The sequence below is a fragment of the Rhipicephalus microplus genome, unplaced genomic scaffold, assembly GCF_043290135.1.
Source record: "Rhipicephalus microplus isolate Deutch F79 unplaced genomic scaffold, USDA_Rmic scaffold_23, whole genome shotgun sequence".
In the NCBI taxonomy this organism is placed as follows: domain Eukaryota; kingdom Metazoa; phylum Arthropoda; class Arachnida; order Ixodida; family Ixodidae; genus Rhipicephalus; species Rhipicephalus microplus.
In genome coordinates, this window is record NW_027464596.1 from 3,192,105 (window position 1) to 3,206,448 (window position 14,344).

A 14,344-nucleotide genomic window follows, 5' to 3' on the forward strand; every position below is an offset into this window, starting at 1 on the left:
CTACTAGCAAGCTAGGCGCTAGGACTAGTGTCCAGGTCAGTTGATGTCGTGAACAACACTGGTGTGGACGATATTTTCAGAGTTTCCGTAGCTGGTCCGCGGCACTGGGTGCGTTGCTCGCAAGTAAAAATCAAGTTGGAAGAAGGGGCCACGCCAGTGGTTCAACTGGCGCGACGAGTACCCCAGGCGCTAACAGAGCCTCTGCGAGAAGAGTTGTGGCGCATGGAGCAAGCGGGAATCATACAAATGATCCAGGAACCCACAGACTCGGTAAGCCCCCTTGTTCTTGTTCGAAAAAAGGATGGAAGCCTGCGTGTGTGCATGAACCCTAGTGAAATTAACAAATGCTTAAAGTGCCAGCATTACCATATGCCTAGACACGAAGACATCGAAGCAGATCTAGTCGGTGTCAGGTTTTTTTGCGCCTCAATGCGAACTCGGGCTTTCACCAGATTCGACTAGATGAGGCCACATCTAAGATCTGCACGTTCGGAACACCATTTGGCCGGTACATATTTTTGAGACTTCCGTTCGGAATTGCGTCTGCGCCAGAAGTATTCCAAAAAAACGCTGAGCGAGCTATTTGACACTATCCCAGGTACAGCTGTACACATCGACGACATTATACTCTGGGGAGCAACAGCGGAAAAGCACGATGCCCGCCTCCAGAATGTTTTGCAAAGGGCCTGCGAGGCCGGTCTGACGTTTAACGCTGCAAAGTGCAAGTTTCGGCAGACCGAAATTGGCTTTCTCGGTGACGTCCTCACGTGCGACGGCATCCGGCCGAACGCGGTGCTTAGCGCGTCCCTCAGTGAAATGCCGTTCCCTACGGACAAGGCAGCAGTCCACAGAATGCTCGGCGTCGTGAACCATTCCAGAAAATACGTGGCCGAAAACACAAAGCTTCTGCGCAGTCTAATCAGGAAAGAAACTGTGTTTGAATGGACTGAAAACCACGCTCGCAAGTGGAAAGCGATATGTCACATGCTCAGTCAGGCGCCAGTTCTCGCTATCTTTGACCCAGCTAGGGCAACTAAAATAATAGCGGATGCATCAAAACGTGGACTGCGTGCAGCTCTTCTTGAGCAGTATGGTGATTACTGGCGACCGATAGCCTACGCTTCACGTGTTATGACGCACGCTGAACAAATGTATTCACAAATCGAAAAACAAACCCTGGACATCACTTTTGCATGCGAAAAGTTTCGTCACTTTGTGTATGGCCGCAAAACTATTATCGAAACAGATCCCCGGCCTCTTCTAGCCATCGCATCCAAGGGTATCGGAGATATGCCACCACGACTTCAACGCTTCTTCTCTCGTTTGCTGACATCTGACTATTAACTCCGATTCATTCCAGGGAAGCAGCTGGCCCTTGCCGACATGCTGTCCAAATCGTTACGCCAGGCAACGAGGAATACGTAGGCTCGACAGAAGACGTTGAACTCCACGCAGTCGCTGTTATGCTGGATTTGGTGCGCACTAAAACCCTCAACCACTTGATGGTAGAGACTGCAAAAGATCAAGAACTGCAAGCCGTTAGTCGTTACATCGAAGGACAAGGAGGCGATAGCCTTGAAGGCCCGATGAAACCGTTTGCTTCAGAATTGTCTAAAGTACAGGGAGTGCTACTGAAGGAATGTAAAGTAGCAATCTCGAGATCCATGCGGCTGGAAATGCTTAAACACATTCACGAAGGGCATTTAGGACTGAATAAGAGTAAAGCAAGGGCGCGCAGCTTAGTGTTTTGGCCCGGACTTGGTAATGACATTGACAATATGTTACGAAGCTGCAGCGCATGCCGGAAGCACGCGTACGCGCAACCGAGGGAACCGATCATTTCGAGACCAACGCGGCCTCACGCGTGGTACCGGTTGGGCGTGAACCTTTTACAGTACGGGGAAAATTCTTATTTGTGCGTCTTTGATGCCCTGACGAATTTTCCAGAAGTGGAACAGTTGAGTGACACTACGGCAAGGACAGCCATTTCCAAAGTGAGCGCTATTTTTGCAAGATATGGGATACCAGTAGAAGTGTGCACTGACAATGGGCCACAGTTTTCTTCTCATGACTTCTTTCTTTTTGCATCCAGGTACGGTTTCAACCATTTACTATCGAGTCCCGGACTTCCCCGCTCCTATGGACTTGCCAAAAAAGGGGTGCAAATTGTGAAAAGAACAGTGAAGAAGACGTCGGAGACCCCAGACGACCTCTGGCTGGGTCTTCTGGCCTATTGCACCGCTCCTCCTGAAGATGGTCGGTCTCCAGAAGAACTACTGCTGAGAAGACTTCGCACTCCCCTCCCAGACGTCACGCCAGAACCCTGCTCCCCAGTATTCAAGCGCAACTCACCCGACGCGCGGAGAACTTTGTCGCCGCTAAAGAAAGGAGAGAGAGTCCGGGTTAGAGGCAAACAGTGGATCCGAAGGGCCCAGGTCATTGGCAAGCTAGCACTGCGGTCCTACCAAGTAGACACAGAAGACAACCAGCTGCTGCGGCGCAATAGGCAGCGTCTGCTCAGGACACGTGAGCCTTTCCTGCTTGGCACAACTGAAAGCAATGACTCGGACAACGAGGACGCAGCTGAGAAAAATGAGCTTTCGCCACAGTGCTAAGCCAATCCGGCTCATACGCTGCCACCGGGGACAGTCGGCACGTCCAGCACGACAACGGCGGCACTGGCTCCTAGGTGATCAGCACGTCCAACGCATCAGCCGCGTCGGCTGTACTACGACGATAATTTTCACCAAGTGTATTCAATTTCTATGCAGTACAAATTGCCCTAAAGAAATAAAGGTGTATCGAGCGTGTCATGTGCAACTGCGCATGCGTATCAGCCATGGTGCCCTTTTATATGCGCGAGCATTACCTGAATAAACGGCTTTCGTTTGATTGCTTTCGCCTCCGATACAAAGGATATTGTGTTTGCTTCTGATGTGCACCCAATCTTCCCTTACATAGGCTCTTATGAAGTAGTCGTTGTCCAGTGCTCATCCAGCACTTGTCCAGCCTAATTCGTTCCTGCGTCCTCGTCTTCTTTGCGCTATATTTTCCTAGCTAAGTCATCGTCACTTTTCCTCAAAGGTTTTGTATTGACGTTCTCATTAACACGGAACTGCAAGCACAAGTAAATATGGTGAAGAGAAAAAAGCAAACGAACCACATAATGCCTGAAATGTAAATTGTAACTAGGGTTCGATTTTCGCTCCGCTTCCACCGCCAAGTAATTGCCTGAACGGCTTGATACACTTGAAAACATACCGCAGGTAATATTTGTAGCAGAGCTCACACATACGCCAATCTATTTCATTAGCGAAGCACACAATGCTCGCACATGTGCGCGGCATGATTTATGGCCAAGTGTGCTCCCATCTAGGCAAAAATTAAAGCGCTTGCGATACGGGATACAGGAATAATTCCCGCTACAAGCATCGCGCAATGGTCAGAAGCGTCAAAACACATGTTGTGGTATGCTTTTAAATGCGAAGCATTTAATGGTGAACTTCGGTGAATTTTAACATATCTATCTATCTATCTATCTATCTATCTATCCATCTATTGTAGGCCTGTGTGCTCAGATTTGGGTGCACGTTAAAGAACCCCAGGTGGTCGAAATTTCCGGAGCCCTCCACTACGGCGTCTCTCATATACATATGTAAACCCCACATATCTATCTATCTATCTATCTATCTATCTATCTATCTATCTATCTATCTATCTATCTATCTATCTATCTATCTATCTATCTATCTATCCATCTATCTAGCCGCTTACGTTTGGGTGCTCTCGAGGTCACCCCCTTAACTTGGCGTGAACCAAAGTTAGCATGGGAGGGTAAGCTGGTTTGACAAATATGACGCGCTGCCCATGACATGAATCTTGTCACAGTGTGGTCCCGTCCGTTGTCAAACCCTCCCCGCGAGACAGTGGCACATACTCACGGGCGGGTATGTGCCGCTGGATTGTGGGTATATGCCACAAGCGATTGACACTTAGTATTTACCCAAGAACAACGAGAACCACATGGGCAATTTTAACGCGCGAGCGTCAAGAAATACCCGACGTCGGTAGCGTCGACCCGACGAATGCAAACAATGAATGTCAGGGTGTGAGCTGGAATTGAACCCAAACATTCTGCGTGGCAATGAAGCGTTTTACCGCAGAGCCAGTTCTATCTATCTATCTATCTATCTATCTATCTATCTATCTATCTATCTATCTATCTATCTATCTATCTATCTATCTATCTATCTATCTATCTATCTATCTATCTATCTATCTATCTATCTATCTATCTATCTATCTATCTATCTATCTATCTATCTATCTATCTATCTAGCCGTTTTGTTTGAGTGCTCTCGTGGTCATCCCCTTAACTTGGCGTGATCCAAAATTAGCATGGGAGGGTAAGAAGATTTGACGATTATGAGGCGCTGGTCAAGACATCTAATGACACCTTGGAAAACTTCCTCATGTCGTGACCGATGCCTGAAAGTTTTAAGCACTCGATTACGCTGTTGTATTTTTTCAATAAATATTTATTTGTTTAGAGCAGGCTTGACTCCCTCTTCACTTTGTCCTTTTTGTAGAGAGGAGGAAACTGTGGAGCACTTTTTCATCTCTTGTAGAAAGTGTTCAACATTACGAAAAGTATCACTAGAAATACCATTACGGATCCTTGGCTTAGATTTGACAACGTCAAATTTACTATTCCTCGGTTGCCATACCCTAGGCCACAGCAATGGGAAAGTTTGCATGGCCGTGCAAGATTTCATTGTAGAATCTAAAAGATTTACTTAATAACCTCAATACCAAAATATTCTCAGTTATCCCATGTAGGCTATTGAAAAATCTTCTTTAATATCAATCATTTATTAGTCAGTCATTAGGAACTGATTCATCAACATTTTTCCTCAAAAATAATTTACAAAAAACAATATTTCTGTTAATTTTCTTTTCGCCAGTATTTATTTATATACATTCGTTTTTTTTAGTAAGCTACCCGATTCTTTGCCGATTCCTCGGGGGGGGGGGGGGGGGTGAGCCACGAGTTTAGAATCTAAATCTACATAAAAGATGCAAATATCCCGTCACGGACGCCATCGAACACTTCCCGCCAGACAGGGGCAGATACACACGGGCGGGTATGTGCCGCTGGTATGCGGGTATGTGCCACAGGTGATTGACACTTAGTATCTACCCAAGAAATACGAGAACACACGTGGGCAATTTTAACGTGCGAGTGTTAAGAAATGCCCCACGTCGGTAGCGTCGTCCCGACGAATGCAAATAATAAGTGTCAGGGTCCCAGCTAGAGTCAAACCCAAGCATTCTGCGTGGCACTGAAGCATTTTACCACAGAGCTATGCCACGTCTCGTAACTACTTTTCAAATAGGTACTAGTCTTCGTGAAACGTCCATTGTGGTTGCAGTGCTGCCTACCCAGTTTTATAATCATTACATATGTACTCCTTTGATGCAGCCGTTACGTCGGGTTGACGTGAATTGTGGTCAGTTGCCATGCGCTGATTTTGATTTATGTAGCAGTGCCCTGGGCCAGCATCCTCGCGAGCGTCAGCGCTTCATATCAGCTTCTGTTGTTGCTAATACGTATGTTCCAGTTGGCATCGTTCCACAAGTACACACAACTTGTTATATAAACATCTGCAACTTTTCAACATATTCTGAGCGTGCAACATTTGTAAATATATTTAGCGTCATTTCATGCTGTGTCGCTCAATAAAAAAATTTCAACACGGTCGCCTTCCCTCCACATGCTTTGCATTACGTCGATTCACGGGTATGTGGGATCTGCCATTTTTTTATTTTATTTGTAGCAGTGCATCATATCAGTTTGAAACCTCAAGTTCAGGCTTGCTGTGGTAATTATATCAAACATCTCGCTGTGCGGTGTTGTCATGTATTCACGCTAGCACGGTCACCTATATTACATGCTCATCTACTGCGCACATGAACTTATATGACAGAAACATTACTGGCTACACTAAGTAAAAGCAATTTTGAAAGGTAACTAAACTGCAATATATTTTTGAGATGCAACTAATTGATTACTGACACAAAGCTGATGAAAGAGGGACGCAACGAAATGCAAGGAGCTTGAACAGACAAACGTCGTGTTTGATACCCTTCACTATGAGAGAAAAATAAAAGATAAAAAATACAGAAAAAAGGGAGAGATGAAAAGATTGATTGTTTGATATGTGGGGTTCAACGTCCCAAAACCACCATATGATTATGAGGGACGCCGTAGTGGAGCGCTCCAGAAATTTCGACCGCCTGGGGTTCTTTCACGTTGGTAAATCTCGCGGGAGGACAATGTTCAGTGTGCTTTGATGCTTAACGTGTTAGATCCTTCTATCAGTGCATACTGCAACTTTAGATGTCGCACAAAAAGCGCTTTTATGACTCCTTATGCTGGGCTGCGCAAAAGACCATTGATAAACTGATGCGAAATATTCTGATGAAGAACATCCAGATTTTCCCTAGAGAGTTGCCTTAAGGCATGAAATGCTCGCCCATTACCTAAATCCCTGAAAATAAATACTATAACCGTTTTTCTCTATTATGTAACATATGAATTCGCTACTGAATATATTGTGCTTTCTAATGTAGCCATCTTGCGTGTGATGTTTTGTAGAATTTCTGTTTTAAATGATAGAGCATATAAAGAAATATATTCGCGCTAACATATCATTCCTAATTATTGGTGTAAGAAAAGAAAGAGGAAGAAATAAAGAAACACTGAAAATAAACTTTAGTTTTCATATTTGCAAGTTATGATAATAAACCTCGCTTGCCTCTAGAAGGTGCTTGGTAAAGTTCAAAACGCGCGAAAATAACATGTGGCCATTGCGACGCCAGCTGAACTTGCTCGCATCAAACGCGGTGACATCACAGATATCGACGACCATTACTGCGTCCTACGAGGTTCGTGATCGGCAAGTACAAAGATTCAGGAAGTTTCGTCGAGCAACTATCACCGAAATATAAAACATACGTCTTGGAACTGATTTGAAAGTCATGTGCGATGATTTCGGCGAGAAACATCAGAATAAACATTCGACCTTGTTTTTTTCTTCGAAAAAGGTAAGTCTGATGATAAAATTACCTAAACTAGACGTCTGAGAGTACAATTGATTGTTCTAAACCAATTTCACTATTTCATAAGTGTACCTTTATACCTCATTACTCGGAACATTCTATTAGGCATGGTTGCAACTAATATTCAATGCTTATCGCAGTGAACAGCCGAAGTTTCTAGTTCATTTTGTAAATTATTGTAACCATGTACCACACGCACATCGGCGGCACGGCCTGCCCCGCCACTGTGGTCTAGTGGATAAGGCATTCGGCTGCTCATCGCAGGTTGCCGGATCTCGGCTGCGGCAACTGCATTTTAGATAAAGGCGAAAATACTGTAGGCCTGCGTGCTCAAATTCGGGTGCATGCAGGCTAAAGAACCCCAGGTTGTCGAAATTGCTGGAGCCCTCCACTACGGCGTCTCTCATATTCCTGTAGTGGTTTTGGGGCGAATCTCAAGTATCAATCAATCAAGCTGCACGGCATGAAGTCCTTAAATTTTGAAGTGTTGATTATGTTTGACTTCTGCGTAAAAACCAAGCCATAAAATTTACTTATAAACGTCGCCCGTTTCGCAAATTGAGGCGTCATGACAGATTGTGAGTGTCATTTGTTTCACTTCAGGTACTGTGCATTTTTCCCCGTAATGGTTAAAATAATGGTTAGCCCTCACTACTCTTGTCAACAATCATTTGGTAATAGAATAATCTTTCAATTCCACTGAGAGATCGTTGATTGATCGATCGAAAAACATGTAGAGCTTGGGCTTCCCAATAGTATTCTGGATGACAAAGGCCTTAGCAAATATATTTCTTTGTGAACGGGTGAAACTTCCGTACTCTGAAAACTTCAAGCCCATGAAACAGGCGTGTTCATAAATTAATGAATAAATAGAACGTTGAAACACAATAACGACGTTAATTTTCGCGAGCATTGCTCATTTGGATAAGGTTTTATAATGAAGATGATCTGTGTGCACTAGCTTACTAAAGTGCTCACCTGTTTTTATAAAACACCAGTGGCATGCATCCAGGCAGTTACCGAATGGAATAACATTTACTGCTTGTAGTTACCTATGAACGACGTAGGATGTGAATTAAGCTCTGTGAAAGAGCAAATGAGCTTCGCGATAAAATACTTAGACACGCAAAATAAGGGACCGATGTGCATCCCTAAATTACGAATGCAATAGTACCCCTGCAAAACTAGACATCGACAAACTCTAAGTAAAACATTATGATCAGTCATAATATTTCTAATATTGAAGCGAAAAAATGTACGAATCCTTAAAAATCATTTGACATGAATGAAGACACTCTGTATTTGATACAGGTTGTCATCATCGTGAACTATTGTAATGTAACTCACTGTAACATGCCAGATTCGTACCTTCTTGAGATCTCATACGGCCGGTCAGTTCAGGAACCACCTTCCCTTATTAAAATCAATGTCCTTCGATGACGTTCAATGGCGTAAGGCTTAATGTTCGCCATTCTATATAAACGACAGATCCTCATGTAATTTCTTTTCGTAGTGTTCAAATCTTGCTAGTTTACGCTCATGTTTGTTCTCTCAGAACTCCGAATGCCTATATTATACGAAACAATGCCAAATCGCTGACACTATACTTTTAGATTTGTCATGTTAACACATCCATCGTTTTCATATATGGCCAATCAGCACCGTGCCGTCGTTCTCAAGCATACAGCTAGCGAAACTATATCAACCGTTTCCGTAAGCACTTTCTCTCACTGCTTGCTAAACAGACACACCAGTGGTCCGAGCAGAAAACAACACTCACGCTCCGGAAGCGACGCGCGCCTCGCGTATTCTCCGGCTGCTTCAGCGTCAACTCCGTGTGCCGTGGCCGGCGTCGCGCAGTGACACAACGAACACTAAAAGTGGCAAACCGAGCTCTCGGCGGAGCTGCGCAAGTCCATTCATGCTGCGATGAAAAACCCCGTGAGCAATGGGTTGTGACCGAAGCATCGCTTAAGGTTAGTCAGTCGACTCGGGGGAGAAACTTTAGCCGGTGAAGGGAAAGCAAACTTCCGAGGTGTTCCCCAGGGGGTGCGGGGTGGCCGTTGCCTTATCATAGTTACATGTTTTTTTCTTTTGGTCTTTCCCAATCTCTTGTTTTCACATTCCCCGCTTAGCATACTTGATAAGCGAGCGGGGAGATGTCTGATTGATACAATATGCCACCGACGTGTTCCTAACAACGTGCTCTGCTTCTCTCCGCCCAGCTCTCCACTTGCAGCCCTCGCCACCCAGAACCGGTTGCTCACTCTCCGCTGCACGATTCTCTCCTTTGCTCTTTGATGTTGCGTCGTAGCGAGAGTTGGTTTCTTTTTGTGCAGGTTTTGCGTGGGCGGTGGCTGTCAATAGGTCGTAATTTGTGTTGGCTCAGCCGAGCGGAGAGTTCCGGTGACGTGACCGACGCGCGTGTCACGCACGACACTTGGCAGTGCGCCGCGAGTGTTGTGCCGGCCGTGGCTGGACAGCGCAAGGGAGAATGGTCATTGGAGCGCAGAATAAATATTATATAGCGCGAGCTCGTAAACACCGCTGATGAATAGTAGGCTAATAATTATAGGGCGTAGGGGTACACGGGAAATGAGAAATGGGAGAGCTATCACAGCAGGTCTCCTTATTAAGTAAGCACAATAGGCGCACATGTTATCAAGTTCGGAACAAGAAGCCAGGGGGTCGTAGGAGTGCAATGGGACCGCCTGCCCCCCTCCCCTACCCCAGAAAATTTCAACGAATTGGGGAGTTTCACAAACGACAAACAATGAAATGAACGTTCTTTTAAGTCACAGCTTTGCCGCAAAGGCGAAGCAATGAACACGATAGCAGCAAGTTGGACGGTAACTCGCCGAACGGCAAGCAGATAGAAGCCAGCCCCACGTCTCAGTTATTACTTAGTATTTTAGCAGTACCTGTGAATCTCTGAGAAATCCCCATTACCAACATCACCTCACCAGCCTTATTCTTTCTTCTTGCGACCTACGAGTGCAGAGGAAGTTCTTCGTGTTATAACTACGCTCAAGTCCACGGGACCTGGTCTTGACTCTGTTCATCCATCTCACATAAAGTTAGTCTCTAGCGAGCTATCTCCTGTCATTGCAGATATCGTTAACAAGATGTTTAAAGCAGGAATAATTACTGACTCCCCAAAAGTTGGTAGAATAACACCTGTTCAAAAAAAAAAAAAGGTGATCGCGAACTTCTTAGTAATTATAGGCCCATTTGTTCTCTTCCATTTTTCAGCAAAATAATCGAGTGTCTTATGCATACAAGATTAATATCCTACCTGACAAAGTTTAATCTGTTGACATCTAAACAGTACGGCTTTCGGCCTGGCTATTCCACTGAGCTTGCGCTTCTAACCCTCACCGATAAAATAAAGGGGGCAATTGACCAAGGCTTGGTAGTTGGTGGCGTATTCATAGATTTAACGAAAGTTTTTGACACAATTATTCACAAAATTCTTATACATATACTTGAATCGTATGGCATAACTGGCCCTGCACTTCAATTTATATCTAGTTGTCTGTGCAATTGCACTCAAGTTGTTCAGATTGACGGTAAAGTTTGAGCAGCTAAGAAAGTAAATCAAGGTGTTCCTCAAGGCTCGATTCTTGGCCCGCTGCTCTTTTTGCTATTTATTAATGATCTACCTAATGTTTTGACTGCTACAGACTGTATCTTATATGCAGATAACACGACCATATTTACTTATTTTAGAAATGTCGATGAGCTAAAACGACACATTAACTTGGATCTACATAATATAAGTTCCTGGTGCGGAATGGACATGTTAAGAATTAATCCATATTAAACTGTTTTTATGATTTTTCATTTCTTCCCGACTGTACTTTCAGAATCTATATGTGTGCGTCTGGATGATAATTTAATTTCCATGTCCGACAGTGCAACGTTTCTCGGTGTAGTTATTGACCGGCATATGAAATTCAATCTTCATGCGCAATCACTCATTCGCTAGACAACCTTTGGAATACGCGCTATAATCAAAACTCTTTCATATTTTCTGGCACACATAATCCACTCCCTTTATCACACACATATTCACAGCCATTTATCTTATTGCACATCAGCCTGGGGTAACACATATTTGACCCACCTCAACCAACTGCAACGCCTACAGAATCAAGCACTTCGACTAATGACTTTCAGCCATTTCTTAACTAATGCAACGTCACTTTATCAGAATTTAAATATACATCCTCTTTATTACCTCTTTTCGCTGAAGTTATCAGTTGTCATGTATAAGCTTTTTCGCAGTAATGTGCATATAGATGGCATTGTCGTGGAGGGCCTTGTAAAGAATAATATTACTAGGTTTTCTGAGCTTGATAACCGCCTTCTGCCTAACGTTCGGACAAACTACGGCAAGTTCACTACCACATTTACGGGAATCAAGCTGTGGATTTCCCTTCCTTACGTAATAAAATCATCAACAGAACATGCATTCAAAAACCAAGTAAAGAAATATTTTTTGCAATGGTTGTCTTCATCTTAGCAGCTGCTTTTTAATGTAGCGATAACAATTGCAACATGTTATATTGGCCTTACGTTTTGTATTATAACTTGCACTTGTTTGTTCTCAATGTTTTCTTTTTTTTTGCCTTGCTAAACATAAATGTATTTTCTACTTTCGTTTTTTTTTTCCGCTCTGTGCTTTTTTTTTTCTTACTGAAGATGCCGTAACAACTGAATGTTGTATGTTTTGTTTGTTCTCGCGTTAACATCATGTACGGGTGCCCCCCTGACAGTTTCTAAATTGGGGATCCTTGTGTGTATTACCAATCCTGTATGCGCTTTTCTGTAAACTGACATCGTTGTTGAACAAACTTGAAAACTTGAAACTTGAAACTTCGCTGTGTCTGATAAGCCCACCCTTTTTGCAAGCGGAGAGTGTGCAACAAGTGCAGTGATCTATATGCACCCGGTAACTACAACAGAATCGTTTCAGTGAAAGTCAAGACGTACTATACTCCTCACCGCGAGATAAGGGCACGTGAGTGAGCGTCCTCTGCATTCATCTTCGTGGGGCAAAGTCCACGTGAGAGATGAGAGCGCGCACCACCTCGTCGTGATGATGTGGCGACGCGTGCTCGAAGCGCCAGCTTGTTGGTATAGGTGAAAACACGATAGTTCCCCCCCTCCCCCCGAGATGCTCGTCAAGAGCGGTAAGTGGTAACACCGATAAGTGGTCAACAGTGGTAAACGGAGCGTGTTATATAGCTTGTGCACGTGATTTTGTTATTGGCTTTCTAAGCTTGCGAGGTGGTATTTTACGAAATACCACTTTCAATAAACGTCACTTGCACGTCCCGCGTTGTTGTGTGCTTTACTTTGCTCGTGTGCTAGCGAACACGTGAAATACTTATTTGCAATCAGGTGTCCGCTCACATTTCTAAGAATTCATTTCAATAAAGAAAAGAACAAGCAGCATAAAGAAAACCACAAAAACATTAAAGCACTAGTTAGGTGATGAGGCGCCTGTTAACTATGGGAGCACCGTTTTATCAGTTCCTGCTCAAGATTACGTTGCAGAAGCTAGGCCCTTTACACAAATGCTTCGAAGTTCAATTGACTAGAAGTAGTCCCTCCTTCTTCCCGCGTATTGCTTTCGTGGCAGCATTGCTTTCGTGGCACTGGGTCGAAGCTTGTCTGATCGGATTTGCCGAGAACGCAGAGAGTACGGCACCAGCATGGCACTCCGCGTAGTTCACCAGCGCCCGAGACTGCCGAGCGTGGGCAGCAAAAGGGTGGCATCAGAGACGTCATGATGACGACCCTCTAACTGCCTCAAGGTGCTTCCAATGGGCCTCTTCCGAGACCCAACGCAGCGCGTTGACTCCTCACATCGGTGTAACTTCGGCCCATAATACTGCTGTGTACCACTCTTCATATCTGACGTAAAAAATCTGATTGTGTTTTTTTTTCATTTCTCATTAGCTACAAAACAAATTCGTCGGTCCCTTCTCGGGTCCACCTGAGACGACTGAAAGGCCAGAACAACCCTCGTTTTCTTCCAATTCCATGCACTGAATGTTTCCTACTTCCCTCCTGGATATTTTTCTTACTGGTTTCTTACTGCCTCATGAATTTAAGACAAAGCTAGCTTTCTGCCCCTCAGCTGGTTATGCACTGCCCTCATGATTGGCCCATTTCAACCAATATGACGCTGTCAAGTTATGTGACCTTCCGCTACGTCACAAATATTTATGATATGTGACGGCATATGATGACGCTATCACGTAATGATGATTTTGCGCATTACTCGTGTTCACGCCATCGACGCAACAAGACGCCGACGATCAATTTTGGCTTTTGATGAGGCATTTAAAGCTATCGCATTAATGCACTGAACGGCTGTAGCTTCGTGAAATTGCAGCTTCCGCTGGTGTGCGGGGAGAGCGTGCTTGCAGTAAACAAGCAGATATGTTGGTCTCCTATTAGATCTTCGCGCTACACTCTAATATGTAGCCGTCATTTACAACCCGAGTATTTTATAGATAATAAGCAGTGGTGGCTGAAGACTACCCGTCAAATCTGGCAACATGGCAATTCCTATTACTAAACGGGAGTACACTGCATCCGAACAGTCAACAAATGAGTCTATCCCTAACAACGCTGCCTCGCGATCACTGCCGTCTACAACGCTAACATTACACCCTGAATCTGAATGGGAGCCTATGGGCACCACACAAGAATTCGGCTCTACTCTGCTCGCTACCGATTTAAGAGGCCAGAGGGATGAAGAAAGAAACAGTGCTGAGCAGCCTGATATTAACGCTACAACAATCTGTCCACGAATACACAGACAAGCTCAATCAACTGATGACAAGCCGAATTTTCCATACCTGTCACCATGGCTCAAGATGAAGAGTCGGCATTATATTTCAAACTTTAACAGCGCCTGTTCAAAACATAGGCAATGACAGCAGAAATCGCGACGCATATGGACTCCAGTTGTTCTTGTTTATTTCACGATGATTTCGTTGTTTAGGCTCTCAAATGGTGAGATCACCTGCCATTGCTACGGCGTTTACACTCATGCAAACCCGGTGTGCGGTAACACACAAATTCAAAATTATTTTGCTCACTTGAAACAACAATTGTTTTTATAAGACATTCTGTGTATGTATGTAATGAAAGTTGCTACTATACTTGCTATTGAAAATATTTCCAATAGGACCATCCCAATGTT

At 44.3% G+C, this 14,344-nt stretch overlaps 1 protein-coding gene across 2 annotated transcripts in view; it reads right to left on the reverse strand.

Moving 5' to 3' along the window:
* LOC119169356 (monocarboxylate transporter 12) overlaps positions 1-9,032 on the reverse strand; it is a 142,877-nt gene extending 133,845 nt beyond the window's left edge. For both annotated transcript variants that reach the window (XM_075883990.1, XM_075883989.1), the window contains exon 1: positions 8,903-9,032. The gene's annotated coding sequence lies outside the window, so the exon portion shown is untranslated. The remainder of the gene's footprint in view (positions 1-8,902) is intronic.
* Positions 9,033-14,344: the final 5,312 nt, after the last annotated feature.